We start from the raw sequence: 21,010 nt of genomic DNA on the forward strand, positions 1-21,010 counted from the left end.
AATTGAACATCTTTCTTGACAACACATGATCAAATTATTTAGCACGCAAAACCATCATTTACTCCCCTTAACAGTATATTGATTGACCTTCTTATAATGTTTGTATATTTGTCTTGCAAGAACAATTACATTAAGCGTTTGTAGTCCAACGGTTAGGATAATTGCCTTCCAAGCAATAGACCCGGGTTCGACTCCCGGCAAACGCAATAATAATATATTTTTTTCCCTTCTATTATTATTTTTTGCTTTACCCATAGCATGCGGGTGAAAGAAAGAGCAGCAGCGAACACTCCATTTACGTAAAACCCATAACATACTCTGTTGTTTCCCCTGCAATTATATGCTCCATAACCATGGTTATCGTCACCACGTACACTAATACCAGCGTACGCTCCCTATCTCCTTTCAGCATCAACGTCGTAGAAGCACCTCTCGTTCTCCAGAAACCTGGTATCGCTCATCGTAGAAGCACCTCTTGTTCTTATAGCTTCCATACTTCTCATTGGGTTTGGTGTTGGGGAAGCTCGAAGAGAAACCATCAGCATCGTAGTGAGCGTCACCGTTACTGTTGTAGCTTCAGCCATACATCTGCTTGCCAAGTCTCCTCGGGGACGACGACTGTTTCGTTGGGGACAGCCTCTGTTAGAGACTTCCACTGGTTTTATGATATCCATCTCCTGGCCGAATGTTCATGCGGAGATCGAGGGGGAAAGGGGGAAACAGTGCCCGAAGACTTTGAGTTGTTCTTTGACTTAGAGGAACCTTAAATAGAACTCCTAAAACCCTATTATTATTATTAGGCAAGAGAAGAAAGGCAATAGACTCTTTAACAAACCAAACTACTAATTGCAAAATTGATGAAGGATGCGACCAAGAAAATATGATGAAGAAAATGGATAAATTTTATTAAAGTGAGCTGTAATTTATAAAGGTAGAGGGAGAGATTTTCTCTATCATGACTAGTATGTTAAAACATATTTTTTTAATTAGTTAAAAATTCTTATCTTCTATCATGTCCTCGTAACGAGATTAAGCTTTTGTCAAGAATGATAATCTTGAACCGATGCAATAAAAATGTTTTGTGGGCGAGAGATTTTGTGAGAGACTCTGCTAGTTGATTAGGGATATGTAAAGTGAGCTGTAATTTATAAAGGTAGAGGGAGAGATTTTCTCTATCATGACTAGTATGTTAAAAAATATTTTTTTAATTAGTTAAAAATTCTTATCTTCTATCATGTCCTCGTAACGAGATTAAGCTTTTGTCAAGAATGATAATCTTGAACCGATGCAATAAAAATATTTTGTGGGCGAGAGATTTTGTGAGAGACTCTGCTAGTTGATTAGGGATATGATGTTTGACAACTTAATCTTAGATGAAATGGAGTCGATGACAATGTGTTTCATGCATGAGTGAAACATTGGATTGACACATAGGTAGGTGGCTCTGATGTTATTATAATATATTGTATGAGTGGAGGTAGAACTGATGTTAAGTTCTTGTGGCATATTAGTGACCTAGTTGAGTTCTACAGTAGTGGTAGCGATGACCCGGTATTCAGCTTCTATTATAGATCTTGCGATTGTTTTCGGCTTCTTAGAACTTTAACTGATTGGATTTGCTCTTAGGAAGACAAGACAATATACCCTGACCTAGATATTATATCATCAAAGTTTCCTACTCAATGAATATCAACAAAAGCATGGAGATGAAATGATGAGTATTTATGAAGAAGTCCATAATTGAGAGTCCCTTTGAAATATCACAGGATTTGTTTTACTACAGACCAATGTATAGTGGATGGTTGATGCATGAATTATGATAATTTATTGATGCAAACGAGATGTGTAGACGTGTAAAAGATAAGCATTATAAGAAGTCGAGTACTTGTCGGTATCGTATAGGATCCATAATAGAACTACCATCATATAATTTGAGTGATTCAATAGTAGAGAGTGAAGCAGTAACCTCGTTGGCATTCTGCATATTTGAGATAGAAAGAGTCCTAAAGACGTGTATTTTGCTTCCACTCTCAAAAAGTAGCTTAAGATTCCTAGATTCTTGATGGAGAATCGATCTGCCAACTATTTGAGAAATTCCTTGATCTCCACAGGATTATTGTTTGTAATGACAATGTCATCCACATATACTAGTAAATATATTGTACTTCCATTTTATTGTCATAGAAATAACGAAATATAAAACTTAGAGTTAATGAAGCTAGTAGATGCCAAAAATGAGCCAAGTTTGATGTACCAGGCTCTTGGAGCTTGACGGAATCTATAAATAGCTTTTTGGAGTTTACAAGCATGACTTGGATATAGAGAATGGATGAAGCTAGGAGGTTGCTGCATAAAGACATCTTTAGTTAGAGTCCCTTATAAGAAAGCATTGTTAATATCCAATTGTCGTATGTGTCAACTTTTTATGATGGCCAAACTTAGGACAAGTCGAATTATTATCAATTTAACAATGGGACTGAATGTTTTTGTAAAGTCAACACCAAGAGTCATTGATGAAATCATTTAGCCACTAGACGTATTTTATATATGGCAATAGATCTATTTGGGTTCCTCTTAATTCGAAAGAATTATGTACACCTGATAATATTTTGTATATGATGAAATTATATAAGGGTCAATATGGAATTATGGAGTAGGGCATCCTATTCTTCACATATGGCTTTACACTAATATAGAGATTTTTGGACTTTAGTGATGGTGGTGGATTCAATGGGCTCAAATGGAGAGTTTATGATAGCATGAAGGTCAATAACTTGATGTGGTTTGAAAATATTGTTAGGATCGAGAGCACTAAGAGGGGGGGGGGGGTGAATTAGTGCAGCGGAAATCTTACAGCGATTAAAAACCAAAAGCTGCGTTCGTTCAAAAACTATTATGATGCAAAAGCAAATTCTCAGTTTGTATCTAAGTGCAGTTTGCGTCTAAGCGCAGATTGCGTCTAAGCGCAGTTTTGCGTCTAAGCGCAGTTTACGTCTAAACTCAGATTTACGTCTAAACGCAGTTTTACGTCTAAACGCAGATTTACGTCTAAACGCAGATTTACGTCTAAACGCAGATTTACGTCTAAACTCAGATTTACGTCTAAACTCAGATTTACGTCTAAACGTAGATTTACGTCTAAACGCAGTTTTACGTCTAAACGCAGATTTACGTCTAAACGCAGTTTTACGTCTAGACGTAGATTTACGTCTAAACTTTGAAACTCGTTTGTATACTCGCAGAAAGCAGTATGCAGTTGAAATCAAGACATAAACGTAAACTGAGATCTGATGATTGTGCGAGGAAAGCCGATTTACGTCTGAATGCAGTTTTACGTCTAAATGTTGAAACTCGTTCGTAAAATTGTAGATGAGAGTTTGCAGTTATCAATAGGATCAAAATGTAAGGGTAAACTGCAAAGAAGCTCGTTCGTAAAAGCACGGAAGACAGTTCTGCAGAATCAAACGTAAACGTAAACTGTAATGTATGAAAATACGAATTTACGTCTGAATGCAGATTCGGAAGAACAGCACTTAGAACTTGTTCGTGAAAGCGCAGAGAGCAGTAGTAATGAAGGAGGTTTGCAGTAATGATAAAGTGCTCGAGAATAAACGCAAACCAGAGATTTAGAGTGGTTCGGTCAGCCTTGACCTACTCCACTTTTGGCTTCCTCCACCGACGAGGTTGCCGACGTCAACTAGGTGCCTTCCTTCAATGGGCGAAGGCTAACTGCCCTTTTACAGTTTCTCTCCTTTTGACAGGCTCAGGAGACAACCTTTACAGACCTTTCTCTCCTCACTCTACAACTGAAAACTTGAAGAACAGAAGGAGGAAACTTAAAGGCTTTACAACACTTTTGAGCTCTTAGAATCACAGAAAAGATCAAGATTTCGGTGTAGGTCTTTTTCTTTTCAGTGCTGAATGGGTGGGGTATTTATAGGCCCCAACCCAATTCAAAATTCGAGCTCAAAACGATCAAATCGATCAAATCCCAGAATTCTGGGATCAGGCGGTTGCACCTCTTGACTGGAGAGGTGGCACCGCCTGGCAGAGCTCGAAGACTGAGCTCAGGCGATTGCTCCTCTCTGCCAGAGCTCGAAGACTGAGCTCGATGGTTGCATCACCTGGCAGAGCTCGAAGACTGAGCTCGGTGGTTGCATCACCTGGCAGAGCTCGAAACTAAGCTTAGTGGTTGCATCACCTGGCAGAGCTCGAAACTGAGCTCAGGCTGATGCACCTCTCTGCCAGAGCTCGAAGACTGAGCTCGGTGGTTGCATCACCTGCCAGAGCTCGAGACTGAGCTCAGGCTGATGCACCTCTCTGCCAGAGCTCGAAGACTGAGCTCGGTGGTTGCATCGCCTGGCAGAGCTCGAAACTTGAGCTCTGGCGGTGCTACCTCTTGACAGAGGAGGTTGCACCTCTTGGCTGGGGCGGTTGCACCTCCCAGCCTCGCAGCCCTGGCGGTTGCACCTCCTGGCTGGGGCGGTTGCACCTCCCAACCTCACAGCCCTGGGCGGTGCTACCTCCAACCCTGGCGGTGGCACCTCTTTCACTATTCCAGCTCACTTGGTTTGGCTCCAAACTTGGTCCAAACCAGTCCGAACTTGGGCCTAATTGGCCCCTACTTGGGTTATAGGATTAACACATAATCCTAACCCTAATTAACGTGCTAACTATGAATTTAAAGACATTTTCTAAGCTATTACAAAGTCCGCAAGTCAAGACTTCTTCTAGCGAGCTTCCGGCAAACTTCCGGCGGTCTTCCGATGAACTCTCGGAAACCATTCTGCGGACTCCCGGCAAGCTCCTAGACTTCACGATTTGATCTTAGCGAGTTCCAACGAGCTTCGTCGGCAAGCTCCGCTCTTTCTCGGCGAGCTCCGTGAACTTCCAACGAACCTTCCGGCGAGCTTCCGAAAAACCCTTCGGCAAGCTCCCAACTCATTCTCGGCTAGTTCCGGTAGCATTCCCGACGAACCTTCGGACTTCCGTCGAACTCTCGAACTCGCAACAAATCCTTCGCGCTTGACTCCGACACTTTGTTTCACTTTATGTCTTCATTGTTATCATAGTTAATCCTGCACAACAAAACAAAACTTCAATCGAGACAATTAATCCTAAGCAATTAACCAAGTTGTCCGACATGTCATTGGTCCCTCGACGCTTCGTCCGATTCTTCGGCGCATCGTCCTCTCGTGCAGCCTATTGCCCAATCGGCCAGTTGACTCCGCAACTCCGATATCCTTGGCACAATACCCGCTCTTCTTGGCCCGATGCCCGAGTCCACGGCCCGAAGCCTTCTGTCGATACGCCGACCGATCCACCGGCCCGACGTCCAATCTTCTGACATGTTCCTTCGGCACAACATGATTTTCCTGCTTTAATTGTCTCATCCTGATCGAAGCATCCTGCGTCACTCAAAACGCAGATTAAATCATAAACATATATCAAGTAGTTTCATCATCAAAATACGAGATTCAACAAATATCACTTTTGGAGCATGTTGTGAAGGATATGACTCTTTGGCTAAGTGGAGAGCTTATTCATATCAAATAAGGATAAGACTTATTCATATCAAATTGACAAGAAGGATAAAACTCTTTGGCTATATGGAGAGCTTATTCATATTAGATTGGCTTATTTCATTCATCCTAAGACCGTTTCTCCTATGTGGTCTCACATGTTGCTGCATGAAAGGCTTACCAAATCAATATTAAACTATTGTTTAATTAGTGTTATATATAAGTATGTGTTGAGTAGGTTACATGTGAACCCCTCTAACGAGGCAATTGAACATCTTTCTTGACAACACATGATCAAATTATTTAGCACGCAAAACCATCATTTACTCTCCTTAGTAGTATTGTGTTGAAATGGTGGTGACCTGCTGATAATGTTTGTATATTTGTCTTGCAATAACAAATACGTTAAGCGTTTGTAGTCTTCCAAGCAATCGACCCGGGTTCGACTCCCGGCAAACGCAGTAATGATTTTTTATTTTCCTTTTAGTATCAATTTTTGCGTTACCACATTCGTTTGATAGGTATTTATTTATTTATTTTGGACTATGACATGAATGTTTCTATACAAAACCAATTTAGTTGAAACGATGATATCCTCACATTTAATTTATCAATCATCGGTCTTATAGATCCAAAACAATTATATATATATATATAAACAATGAATCACTTGATAATTGAATATAATGCAAGTATTAATTAATAATGGAGACTTATTTCGGTGTTGAATTGGACGCCGAGGTTGTGGTCGTATAATATTCTCAACCTCCAAATGAGCCAAACGATATATATATCGTCATTGTAATAAGATATAGACCGCGTTTGTAGTCCAACGGTTAGGATAATTGCCTTCCAAGCAATAGACCCGGGTTCGACTCCCGGCAAACGCAATATTAAAATTTTTTCCCTTCTATTATTAATTTTTGCTTTACCCATACGCTTGACAGATATTTTGGTTGGCATCACCAAACACGGAAATGCATGCGAGTGAAAGAAAGAGCAGTAGTGAACACTCCATTTACACGGAACCCATCACCCAATTATATGTTGGGAAAAAGATACGATAAAGAAGAGGATAAAAAATATTATGGAAACAAATAACAAATACAAGATTAAGAATACTTTAGGAAAGATATTTAAGCTTGAAATGTGTATAAACATTTTTTTAAAATCGATATTTGTACTCTCTTCTCGATAAGATTGATATGAGTTTGATGCAAATAGTTTTAGTGGATCTATATTGAGCAAACAATAAAGAATCTTCATAGAGGAATTAGAGAATGTCTAACTCAATCTCTTGGAGAGTAAAGAAGAAGAGAATGAAAGAGTTGTCTTTGTAATTTACCCTCAAATACCTATTTATAGATATTTTTCAAAAGACATAATCTTTAAAAATTAACTATTTTCTCAAAAGACACGACCTTTAAAAAATAACTACCAAAATATAAAAGAAAACACCTTTTCAAATAAATCTTTTGAAAAAAAATTCTTTTTTCTTTTTAATTTGAATAATTTATAACAATCCCCCACTTATTCAAATTTAAAATTTTCTCCAAGTGATTAAATAATATTTATGAATAAAGTAATATATCTTTCGATTTGAATATTACATTAGTTTAAGCATCACAAAGTGAAGTCGAAATCCCAAATAGCATAAAAGCTTTGAATTTGTTATTCGTCATGATAACACCAGTGATACCACACACATAAATACAACATTCTCATATTCCTCATAAAATCTTGATTAGTCCTAATATGGCCTTGGGCTCATCCAAGTTTATGAACTTTTATGAGAGAAACTCCAACTCTCAATCGAAGCAGCACCACTTCTAAGTTCATATAGGTGAAGTTCTTATAGTATCTTTATCACTCTTTGAGATACTTGTCCTAACTTGACTGAACTTCATTAAGAGTATAATTAACTCAACCCTCATTCGGTGACAACCAGCACTTTAACATCTTTAGATGAGACTCATAAAATATTTCAAAGTGCTGAACCACTCCACATATCAATGACTTGTTCTTACCCTTTGAACTCTTCATTACTCATTTCATAATGTTGAGTAGGTTTGTTATCATTAGTGGATCTTTTATTCAAGGAGTTTTAGCCCCATCCATTTTGATGTTGATCTTACAACTTCTCTTGTAAGAGGTTTGGTGAATGGATCAGCCAAATTCTCACTTGTTTTCACAAATGTGAGTGAAATAATCTCACTCTTGATTAATTTCCTCACATAATCATGTCGAAGACTTATATGTCTTGACTTTCCATTATATATTTCACTATACGCACGAGCTAAAGTGGCTTGACTATCGCAAAGTATAGAAATTGAATTCACACTCTTAGAAGTCAATGGAATTTCTAATAGAAAGTCCCTCAACCATTCAGCCTCATTTCCTGCATCTGCTAGAGCAACAAATTTTGATTCCATAGTTGAGTGAGTTATACACGTTTGTTTCTTGCTCTTCCAAGAAACAGCGCCACCTCCCAAGGTGAACACTCAACCAGTAGTGGATTTGTTATCTCCAAAACTTGATATCTAACTTGCATCAATATATCCTTCTAAAATAGCAGAAAATTTTGAGTATTGTAGGCCATAATTTTTGGTTCGTTTAAGGTACCCAAGAACTCTTTCAATAGCCTTCCAATGCTCTACATTTGGATTGCTAGTAAATATACTCAATTTACTAACTATAAATGCTATATCAGGTCTTGTGCACTGCGTTACATACATAAGACTTCCTATAGCACTTAAATATTCTAATTGAGCCACTATTCTTCCAACATTCTTGATTAATTTGATACTTGGGTCAAATGGGGTATTTGCTTCTTTGATTTTTAAGTGACTGAATTTCTCCAATACTTTCTTTATGTAATGAGTTTGACTTAAAACATATCCCCCACTATTTCTTTTTATCTTGATACCTAGTATGGTATCAACTTGCCCAAGATCTTTCATCTTAAATGTTGAAGATAGAAACCTCTTTGTTTTTACAATACCTTTCATGTTGTTGCTCACTATTAACATATCATCAATATAAAAGCAAACTATCACCATATAGTCATCACAAGTTTTGAGATAAACACATTTATCTGTAATATTATGAACAAATCCATTAGAAAGAATTATTGCATCAAATTTCTCATGCCATTTGTTTTGGAGCCTGCTTTAAACCATACAATGACTTAATAAGTTTACACACTTTATGTTCATTTCCCGGTAGAACAAAACCTTCGGGTTGTTCCATATATACCTCTTCATCGAGGTCTCCATTTAGAAATATCGTTTTGACATCCATTTGATGAACATAAATATCAAAAATTGATGCTAAAGCAAAAATAATTCTAATATATATGATTCTAGCCACAGGAGCATATGTGTCAAAATAATCTATTCCTTCCTTTTGTCGAAATCCTTTAGCAACTAACCTTACTTTGAACATTTGGAGAGTATCATTTGTATTATACTTTCTACAAAATATCTATCTACAATTAATAGGTTTTGAGGTAAAAGGTAAATCGACAAGTTCCCAAGTATGGTTTGACATAATAGAATTCATCTCATCATTAATAGCATCTTTCCAAAAAGCAGCATCATGAGAAGTCATAGCTTCTTTAAATGTTTTAGGATCATCTTCCACTTGTAAAACAAGAGGAATTATTTTTAATACTCTGTCATTAGTTCCTTCTACAAGGTAAAACAAAATACTTTGAGAATCAATCTCACCTGATCTTAATGTTTTTGCTTTTCGTACATTAGTGCTTCCCCTTAATTCATAAGATTGCTCTCAAACCTCTTGTGAACTTGATTGATGTCCAATCAAAGGAATTTTAGGTTGCTCACCAACCTTTTGAGATTTCTTCACTAGTGACTCTTCACTAGTTGAAGGATGAACATTATTACTAGAAGTCAATAAATGTTCAAAGAACTCCATATCTTGAGATTCTATTATGATATTAGACTCCAACTTAAGAAGTCTATATGCTTTGCTATTTGAGGCATAGCCTATAAATGCATATTTGATTCCTCTATGTCTCAATTTTGTCCATTGAGGATCATTATTTTTACAATATGCAAGACACCCCCACATTTTAAAATAACCAATGTTAGATTGTCTTCCTTTCCATTACTCATATGGGGAGATCTTATTCTTTTTAGAGGAAATTCTATTTAAGATATAACATACAGCCAATAAAGCTTCTCTCCATAAATTATAAGATAATTTAGCATGCAACAACATAGCATTAATCATCTCTAAATAAGTTCTATTTTTTTTTCTTCTAATTCATTTTGCTCAGGTGTTCTAGGTGCTGAACATTCATGAATTATGCCATGTTGTTCACAAAACAAGTTAAATTCATTAGAAAAGTATTCTCCTCCTCTATCACTTCTTAAAGCTTTAATTTTCTTCCCCAATTGATTTTCAACTTCTGCTTTATATGCCTTAAAAGCATTAAAAGCATCATTTTTATGTTTCAATAAGTACACATATATAAATCTAGACATATCATCTATAAAAGTAATAAAATATCTATTACCTCCTCTCGTTAATATGTCATTTAATTCACATATATTAGAATGTATTAAATCTAACAAATTAGTATATCTTTCAACACTTTTGAAGGGTTTCTTCATCATCATCTTTGATTTAACACAAATTTCATATTTATTAAGATCATCAAAATGATAATTTATTAAGCCACACTTAACCATTCTTCTAATCATGCTAATTCCAATATGTGCTAATCTATCATGCCATGATGAATAAGAATTAATAATATAAATAGAAGCAACATCTTTATTAACTTTAGAATCATTGTCAATAATAGATAATTTGACCATTTCCTCAACCGAATAGCCTTTTCTAACAAAAGTTCCATTACGGGATAGAATTAACTTCTCGGATTCAAATACAGATTTAATTCCATGTTTGCCAAGGAGATTCCCACTCACTAAATTTCTACTCATATCTAGTACATGAAGAACATTAGTAAGAGTGACTTTCTTACCTGAAGTGAAAGTGAGTTCCACATTTCCCTTGCTAATCACCTAAGAACGAACTTCATTTTCCATTTGAATCTCTTGCCCTTCTGTGACTTCTTTGTAAGTCTTGAAGAGTCCCTTATCATAGCAAATATGGACGGTAGCACAAGTATCATACCATCAACCAAAAACCTTGCCAAATATGGCATTCACTTCGCTCACCGTAGCGATTATATTATCATCTCCCTCAATGGAGTTGACTTTTGGTTTCTAGCCTTTTTTAAATATGTAATCCCTAGCAAAATGACCAGGTTTTCCACAAACAAAATAGCCTCCACTCTTTGGCTTCTTAAATTTTCTTTGATCCCTTTTGGAGCCAAAATGATTCTCCTTGTTTTGTTTGCTTTTGTTGGAATTCTTAGGCTGATTCACAACATTTGCTTTTATATTGCAAAAAGAGTTCTCGCTCTTGTCTCTCCTCCTTGATTCGAAGATATTTTTGAATTTGCTCCAAAATGATATCCTTGGAGTCATGCAAAATCTTCTTCCTATACCCTTTCCAAGATGAAGGCAACTTGGCTATTACAGCCCCTACTTGAAAAGGTTCAAGAAGTTCAATTTTTTCAGCCTTCAATTGATTAACAATGACCTGCAACTTATGCACTTGTGCCACGATTGGCTTGCCATCCACAAACTTGTAATCAAAATATTTAGAAATTAAAAATTTCTTTGTACCTTCTTCCTCGGCATGATATTTGAATTTCAAAGCATTCCAAATTGCTTTTGCAGATGGTTCCACCGTATAAAGATCATAAAGCCAGTCCGAAGGAGCATTGAGAATGTGTCCTCTACACATGACTTCATCTTCATTTCTTTTCTTTTGTTCACCCTTGATTTTATCGGTGTCATTATCGGTTGGATCAGGAATTGGTTGAAGATTTGGATCAAGCACATAGAAGATCTTCAAAGCAGTCAACATGAACTTCATCGTGTCTTGCCAACAGGTAAAATTTGTTCCATCAAAACGATCCAAACGAACAAAATCTTGATTCAATAATTTGATGGTATTTGTATCCTCCATAGTGAATTTGTATAAACTCACCAACTATTGTTTTTAGATTGTTGGGAAAAAGATATGACAAAGAAGAGGATAAAAAACACTATGGAAACAAATAACAAACACAAGATCAAGAATACTTTAGGAAAGATATTTAGGCTTGAAACGTGTATAAACATTTTTCTAAAATCGATATTTGCATCCTCTTCTCAATAAGATTGCTATGGGTTTGATGCAAATAGTTTTAGTGGATATGACAAGCCTTTAGAAGATCTATATTGAGCAAACAATAAAAAATCTTCAGAGAGGAATTAGAGAATGTCTAACTCAATCACTTGGAGAGTAAAGAAGAAGAGCATGGAAGAGTTATCTTTGTAATTTACTCTCAAATACCTATTTATAGATATTTTCTCAAAAACACAACCTTTGAAAATTAACTAATTTCTCAAAAGATAAAAAATAACTACCAAAAAATAAAAGAAAACACCTTTTCAAATAAATCTTTTGAAAAGAAATTCTTTTTTCTTTCTAATTTGAACAATTTATAACATTATAAGCTCCATAGCCATGGTTATAGTCACCACGTACACCAATACCAACATACGCTCCCTATCTCATTTCAACATCAATGTCGTAGAAGCACATCTCATTCTCCAGAAACCTGGTATTGCTCATCGTAGAAGCACCTCTTGTTCTTATAGCTTCCATACTTCTCATTGGGTTTAGTGTTGGGGAAGCTCGAAGAGAAACCATCAGCATTGTAGTGAGCGTCACCGTTACTATTGTAGCTTCAGCATGAGGGGAAGAGGAGATGGCGAACAGAAGGAAGGTTAGGAAGAAGTGCTGCCCCACAAAGGAAGCCATAGGAGATGGTATTAAAGTGAGCAGTTATTTATAGAGGGATAGAATTTATTTATCATGAGAAATATTGTTAACATCTTGTATGTGTCAATCTTTTATGATAACCAAACTTAGGATAAGTCAAATTATTATCAGTTTAATAACATAACTAAATATTTCTATAAAGTGAACACCATATCATTAATGAAATAATTTAGCCACTAGAGTCGCTTTATATCTAGCAACAGATCCATTTGAGTTCATCTTAATTCGAAATACCCACTTACACTTGATAATATTTTATATATGATGAAATAGTACAAGGGTCCATGTGGAATTATGGAGTAGGGCATCCTAATCTTCACACACGGCTTTGCACCGGTGTGAAGATTTTTGAGCTTTAGTGATGGTGGTGAGTTTAATGGGCTCATGCGGAAAGTTTATGACAGCATGAAGGTCAAGGACTTGATACAGTTTGAAAATGTCACTTTTGGAGCGTGGTGTCATAAGATATCCAAGTGTAATGGGATTGTTATGTTGTGTTGTAGGTATAGGTATTGGTGGAGAGTCATTGACACGAACTTGATCAAACTGAGATACTTCGGTGTCACTGGGTCGAGGAGAAGACAAAGACATTAGTTATGGTTCCGAGGGTATTGCTTCATCAGCCATTGTAAGGTGAATTTGTGAAGAAGTAAGTAGAGTAGTAGAGGGAATGGGGAGCTACTAAACTAGAGTAATAAGGGAATGTATTTCTTGATGGGAAGTATTAGATGGCATGACGAGAGGTTTGTTGAGGGGGGGGGGGGTTTGAGGTGTACTCTAGTGATGTATAGTTGTTGGAGTGGCTCGTATGACTGAAGATCTATGCTTTTGGAAGGACAAGATAGACTTGATAAAAATGACATGGTGTGATATGAAGACTTTTTGAGTTTGAGAATCATAACATCAAAAAATATTATATCAAAAAGAGTATCCTATGAAGATGTAAGGCTTAGATCTTGGTGTTATCTTATGTAAAGCATATGAGTGTATTCATGAATAACATAAACAATCAAATACTTTGAGTTTTTGAAGGTTTGAGATTTTGTGAAATAGTTTTTAAAATAGTGACTGATGTTGTAGGACTGGAGTGAGCATGCGATTAATGAGGTAGACTGTAGTTTGAAAGCTGTTGACCAAAAGATTGGTGACATAGAAGCTTGGTGTAGAAGGGTGAGATCAATTTTAACAATTTATCAATGTTTTATTCAGCAGAGCCAACTAATTGAGGAGTGTGTGATGGTGACTTGAGGTATTGTATACCACAAGATGAGAGAGATGTTTTTAGGATTTGATATTCACCTCCATTATCAAAGTAAACTATTTTAATTATAGGCTAGAAGAAGTTCTCGACCAATTTTCTAAAGTTGGTAAAGGCTATCAAGACTTCATTTGTGTTTGAGATGATATAATCATATATACTTAGTAAAATAATCTACGTAAATAACATAAAATCTAAAATTATCAAAAGAATTGGTTGGGGCAGGTCCCTAGACATCAGTGTAAATAATTTTAAATAGTTTAGAATGAGATAAAGAAGACATTTTAAAATGTAATGTATGACTTTTATTGCTAAGACAAGCATCACAATAATTTATAATGCTATTAGTTTTGAAAGTTAGAAGAGAATAATAAGAAAATAGATATTGTTGAATAGAGAAAGAGGATGACCAAGATGATGATGCTACACATCAATGGGAGCAGCAATTGAAGAAAGAGTGATTAGCTAGGTGATTTGTGAAGCTGACGATCACTCATAAATGTTGTCTTTATTTTGGTCTCATACCAAGAATGCTCCTATGCTCAAATCCTTTACAAGAAAGGAGTCAAGAAAATATTTAATTGAGATATTATTTTGTTTACAAAATTAAGAAATAGAAATGAAATTCATTTTAACGTGAGGTGCATACAGAATATCATCGAATATAAAAGTGATGGTGTATGAATTAAATATTATGGTACTAGTATGAGTAATAGGGATTCCATTACCATCACCAATGATGATATCTTCATGCCTCTATAGTCGTTATGGATGGATAAGTTTTGTAAATTAGATGTGATATGATGAGAAGCACCGGAGTTCATAATCCAATTGTTTGGTCGAGTAATCGGAGTATCATGATATTTGCTTAAGGCCAATTAGGTGTAGTAGTAAGTCTGGGTCAAGACCAACAGACTTTTGTTGAGTGTTTGACTTTATCACATAGTTGGCAAACAACTCTTTGTTAGTTGTCTTGTTGGTATGCTAGGGCTACTGATGGTTATTGAAGTTGTCCTTGTTGTTGAAGTTGTCACTGGGATTGAAGGGTTGATGGTGTAATATATGAGGATTTATTTGTGTATTACCTATATGTCTAGGAGACATCTTAATTAGTCCTTTGTTGATGTTCTTATGGCTTTAGTTGCTTTTTTTTTTAGACTTTTTATTGACTTGAGCTGTGATGGTAGTCCTATCATCCTTTCGTCACTTTTTAAATATATTTTATAATCAATCAACTTATTATATAGTTCTTCGAATGACATCTCTCGTGCCCGAATCACTATCACCAATATCTTGCATTCGTCTCATAGGCTATTGAGAGTATGGACAATAACTTCTTCATTACTTAAGGAATCACCTATTGAAACCAAGTCATTAATAATAATTTTTATATTTTACATATAGTTAACAATAATACTTTCCTCTTCTATTATTTTCATCGGGCTGGATAGGAGATTAAACATGTGAGTACGAGAACGATTAACTAAGGTGGTTTATAACTTAAACCATACTTCTGATATAATGTTGCATGAAGATATTAGTGGTGTTATGAATCCAGCGATTAAAGCTTGAATTTTTTAGAGGATAAGACGATCTTGACATAACTATAGTTTATGAGTAGAATTTTATACTAGACTAGGTTCTCCTAGTATTTAAATCTTTTTTGATGGACAATTGAGAGAGTCATGGACGTAGCCTAGTAGACCATATCCAAATAGGAGATTGGAGAATTATGCTTACCAAGATGCATAGTTGTCGCCCTTAGATAATTTGAATGGAATCAATGTTATAGTATTGATGAAGATAAGTCCTATATGTGGAGAAGAACTATTGTTTCCTGTGGGAACAAAAACTAGAGCATCAGATATAGATGATGAAGACATTTTGAGAATGTGCACTAGTCTGACGGAGCAAGCTAATAGGTGGATGTGTGATCACGAAGGTTTCCCTTCTTGGGGAGATGTCGGTGAGGAAGAAATACTAAGGAGAAAGTTGCTCGTGAGAATACTTTTATTGTTAGTGGGAGGAGAGGTTCTACTACTGTTGTAACAACAACAACTGCATAAGGTGTTGTCGCAATGGGAAGATCTCATTCCTCTCCTTGATTTCTTGGACACTTAGGATTCAAGGGTACACCTAATGATTAGATCAGAGGAGATGGAGGGGTGATCATGGTGGGAAAGAGAGCAAGTGGTGGAGAATACCACGTAGCATAAGAGGAGAAGTAGGCGAAAGTTGTAGCTGTCGATCTCTAAAGCAGAACGACGAATGAGGTAGGCCTCAATTGCCTCCTGGAACACGTTTAGAGATTAGCGACAGAGGGCTGCGATTGCTCTCTCTCTCATCGTTAGCGAGACATCATAAGAGGAAGAAGTCTATCACTATGTCTTTCATACCGGAAGCTTTGATAGTGTAGCTGATAGCGGCCATTGAGGTTTGTCCTTCGAGTCGAAGAGTCTCATAGGAAGCTCCACCTCCCTACCGATTCCCAAGGAATGATCACAGGAGGAGGAGAGGTGGTTATTTAGTGCAGATTAGGTGATGATGATTGCGATCCATGCAGATCGTAGCATTCGATTGAGTTCCGTGGTCAGAGGGGCAACAAAACTCAAGGAAGAGGAGGTCTCGGAAGAGGAGATAGAAGGTGAAATCACAGAGCCAACTTGAAGGAGGCTTTGATGGAGGAAGAAGCGGAAGGTACCTCCAGCATAAGGCTTTGGTTGGAGGAGGAGGCCAAGCTTCAATTAACGAGGGAGCAGCAATCGGTGGTAGAAACAAGGGCTATAACCACCTAGCAGAGGGAGTGACAACAGTTGAAAATGGGTAACAACATCGGTTTGAAGTCCGTCTTCTATAGATCAGTAGAGGAGGAGGTAGGGAAAGTTTGCTAGAGTTCTCCCAGAATAAAAGGAGAAGATGAAAAAGAAGAGCAGGTCCACCTACTCGATTTCAAGGCAACCGACCATGAATAGGAGAAAGCTTGCTATTGTCAAGGAGATAAGAGTAATCACTGTCACTGGACAATGAGGAAGGAAGAGAAAATCTTGGTAAGAGAGGCTATGATACCATGATGAAGGACGTGATAGATGCAATGAAGAAGATGAATAAATTTCATTAAAGTATATTTATACAGATAGAGGGAGAAATTTCCTCGTTAGTCTATTAAGAAAGATTTTCTCAGTTAGTTAAGAAACTCTCATCTTCTATCAAAAACCACGTACTAATCGATAACTACTACTTTCTTGATCAACATGAGATGAAACCCATCATATTGGTTATCACTTCCTTCGACTCTTTGAGAAGCTTGATGCTCTTTATTAGACTTTGGCGTTTGACACCAATATTGGGAGATTCCTCGAGCATCCGACTAAGGCTGGACATGTCCGAACCGATGATCTGGTTACTTATCTCCTCTTCTAGATTGTTTTCCACCTAGCATTTGATACTATACAGGATATGTAGGGCATGGCAATCCACCAGCCCAAACAAAACGTACCTCTAATATATCGTTGGCCTTATCCTCATGTCAAGTGCACCTGCTCGACCAATCCATCAGTCGATGTGTTGCTTGAGGAGGCCAACTTCCATTGTACCATATCCTTTAATGTCGATAACTGTGGGTTAAATACGATCCTCGACAACCATCATAAATGCATCTCGACTAACGATAGATTAATGCATAAATAAAGGGTAAAAAATTTAGATTAAAATAAATAAATAAAGATGAAAAAAATTAAAATATGATATATTTTTTATTATTTCAAAAAATTATATTCTTATCTTCTAGCTAATATAAATATGTGTTTTTGGATCAATCCAAAGTATTGTATATTGGAGATACTTCTAGTTTCCTCTAGTAAATATAAGAGAAAAAAAAAAACAAGCATCGAAGTAAATATTCTTGATCAATTTTTTTCTATCTTCAAAGGTGAAAATTATCAATTTAAGACTATTAAAATAAAAACTAATCATTCCATAAGGATTGTGAAATTTGATAGAGAATGGTTTTATTGAGTATGATATATAAAATCCTAAAATTACTAGAGATCAAAAAGATTAAATGAATGAAATATGGAGAAGTATACAAGAGCTCTCAACATGCTATAATAAACAATAGATGAGTATCTATTTTCCCGAATCATAATCACATCAACATCAACAAAAAAATTAAAAAATATTAAAAAAATATGTTTGAAAGCACAAATTAGGTAAATATTTCAAAGCTTCAAATTTGAATTTGAAATTCATCATAACTTTAAGTTATAACTATTTTGAATTAAGGAGGTGTGATAAGATTAAATCAAATGGTCAGAATTAGAAAAAATAAAAGATAAAAGTTTATATTATAATAAATAAATGAGGGTAAAAAGATTTATTGAGATATGGTGAATTTTTTCATTGTTTAAAAAAACTTATACTCTATCTTTGTTTAATATAAATAGATGTTCTCATATCAATCTAAAACATTGTAGCTTGGAAGTAAGTACTATTAGTTTCTTCTACTATTTTCTTCGTCTTATTTGTGTCTCTTTGTTGTAGCATATAGAAGTCTCTTGTATCTTTATGCATATTTTAATTTATTTAATATTTTTAATCTTCAATAATAGTATAATCCTGTAGATCATGCTAAACAAAACTATTATATATCAAATTTCATAATCCTTATGAAATAAATAGAGTTTTTCTTTTAACAGTCTAAAATTGATAATTTTCATTGTAGGAAGAAGTTGATTAAAAATATTTACCCTAATGCTTGCTATCTTTTCCTTTTTTTTTGTTGGATCTACTAATTTTTCTTTCTTTTTTAATCGATATACTCTTGGAACAGGCTCTAATGCTATACCTATTTTGGATTGATATAAGGATATCTATTTATATTAGATAAAAGATAAAGTATACATTTTTTTAAACAATGAAAAAAATCACTGTATCCTAATAAATCTCTTCACCCTTATTTTTTCATTTTAATCTAAATTTTAATTTTAATTTTTTTTTATTTTATCCTACTTATCTAAATTAATCTCCTCACGGAATGCATCAATAGCACTCGTTAACAGCACATCCTCGATGCAAGCCCAAACCTCTGACACGAATTCACGCGGAATGTCAGCGATGACGGCGACTTCTTCTTCAGCAGGGTCAAGAAAGTGGCAAGCGGGAAGAAGTTGGGAAGACCGATCCCCCAAGCCTCCTCCTCCAAAACGGCAATTTCATCCGTCAAGAAGCTGTCAACAACAGTTAGCAACTCGAATGAAGATGTTGGGAGTAACTGATGAGCTTCTCAGCCATTCGTGCTGGACATGTCAGTGTCGTCAGGAAACTCATCGTCGTCGCCGCGAAGGAGCACCTTCCTGAGTGATTACTTAGAGATGCTTACAATTCGTATCGAAGCTCGAATTCAATCGACCACGCCCGAGAGATTCTGTGGCATCTGGCCTAGCGCCGCCTCGTTGCGTTCCAGGTTGTCGTTGATCTTCTTGACGATATCCGGCAAGTTCTTTGCGATGCTCGCCGCCTGCATCTCCATCAGCTTACGAGCGAGGACGTGAACGCCGACGACGGACTTGCAGATCCTGCAAAGCACAGGGCGTTCTTGGAAGAGCTTCATCCCCTCCTATCGATGACAAGTCTTTTGCAGCATTATCGACATCACATGTACATGTGTTATGGACTGGATCAACGAAGCGATGACCCATTCAAACCATGGCTTCGTGCACAGGTCTTTGAATCGACATGTTTCTGTCAGCAATGACGATACGCTCGGATGCAGTCAAGGCATGAACCCATCACAGTGAAAGGGTCTTCGGCACTAAACTAGTGCTCCATTGCTTTCCAAGCCAAGTGGCGGTGTTGGTGACATTGATGGAAGCTTTTTGGCTTCCATGAGTTTGACTCAGCCGGTCTCCCGATTCTTGCTCAGTTGCGACAAGTGAGTGTTCATCATCAGCTTGCACGCCATGTGATGATGAGGGTGGCAAGTCATTGTTTATGTTTTGTAGAACATGTAAAGTTGCGAGAGACCATGGTCGAATATTTTTGACCACACAAGTAAGACATTTAGACGGCCAAGTATGTTCACTTGCCTCTCACAAGTCTAAAGTAAGCATCATATAGTATATAAAGTTGGATTCTTTTGTTTAATGTCCTGTTGCAAAGCTGACTGTGAAACCTTATATGATACAAACAAGTTGCTAAAGCTAGTATTATATAAGCCTTTTTAGGATCATCGATTACCCAATCGAAAGCTAATACATATGACATCATAGATCAGAAAAGATATTTATGGAATATTTTATATCATGCATTGGAAATAATATGTAATATGCAGAAATAAGTAGATCACTGCATCAGCTTGCCTCGTGATTGGTTTCGTGGAATTCGATGGCAGAAATCATGAGGGAGTTATTTCCCAGAGAAGGAAACAATGATGACGAATAATTAGATCCAAAGAAGAATAGAGTTCAATCATGTTGTTGTTGTTTGGTTGGATAAGGATGCTGAAATGCCACCAGTCAAATTGCATCGCTGCTGTCTTCTTCTTTGCGTTGCTTTCTCTAAGCTCCGAAGGACAGCATCCTCCACCCCCACCCTTGCAAGCAAAGCATATGATCTTTTTGCTGCACGCTCCAATCAACGATAAATCATTAGGCCTTCTAGATTTCAGAATCTCGTGTCCTTGTTGTGTGGTTGGCGTCCACTTATTAGACATCTTAATCAGAGTCATTAGGAGAGGAACACGGAATAATTGTTCTTCTCAGCTACTGTATTTGTATTAAATATTTAGAATTGAATATATGAATATTAAAATCAATATAGAGCAGTATCGAGGATTGGTGAGACAATATGTAGCTCATGATGATGATATAACTAATTAGATTGTGGCTCATATCGGTATTTTTTTTTCTTTATTAATATACTCTACATTGATAATTATAAACTCATTCTAGTTGTTTTATTAGAATACTAACTCAAAAATATCAACCTATATGGTACAAAAATGTCAATCACATAAGACTAAGTTACCGAGTATGCATCGGACACTTCCTCATTTCGCTGTCAGGTAGACTTGATGTGGTTGCACCGAACTGATCACAAACTGTGTGGAATTTAGTGTAAAGGCGACAATGGACCTCATCAATTATTAATTGTCTATCATACATGGAAAATTACCTTCCTTCTCGAACACTTCGATTCCCATCGGCACACAAATCCATTTCTTATATGTTGTTTGACTCACGTGCCATTTTCAATGTCACAGCCCAACACGATCTAATCGCTCTTTTTTGGGGCCATGTGTCAGAAT

The 21,010-nt window shown here is 36.4% G+C and overlaps 2 non-coding genes across 2 annotated transcripts; both read left to right on the forward strand.

Moving 5' to 3' along the window:
* The first annotated feature begins 134 nt into the window (after positions 1 to 134).
* TRNAG-UCC (transfer RNA glycine (anticodon UCC)) lies at positions 135 to 206 on the forward strand. Its single transcript has one exon. It is a non-coding gene; the product is annotated as a tRNA-Gly (tRNA).
* A 6,134-nt stretch (positions 207 to 6,340) lies between these two features.
* On the forward strand, positions 6,341 to 6,412 carry TRNAG-UCC (transfer RNA glycine (anticodon UCC)). Its single transcript has one exon. It is a non-coding gene; the product is annotated as a tRNA-Gly (tRNA).
* The last annotated feature ends 14,598 nt before the right edge of the window (positions 6,413 to 21,010 follow it).

Source organism: Musa acuminata, chromosome BXJ3-7, assembly GCF_036884655.1.
Source record: "Musa acuminata AAA Group cultivar baxijiao chromosome BXJ3-7, Cavendish_Baxijiao_AAA, whole genome shotgun sequence".
Taxonomy (NCBI): domain Eukaryota; kingdom Viridiplantae; phylum Streptophyta; class Magnoliopsida; order Zingiberales; family Musaceae; genus Musa; species Musa acuminata.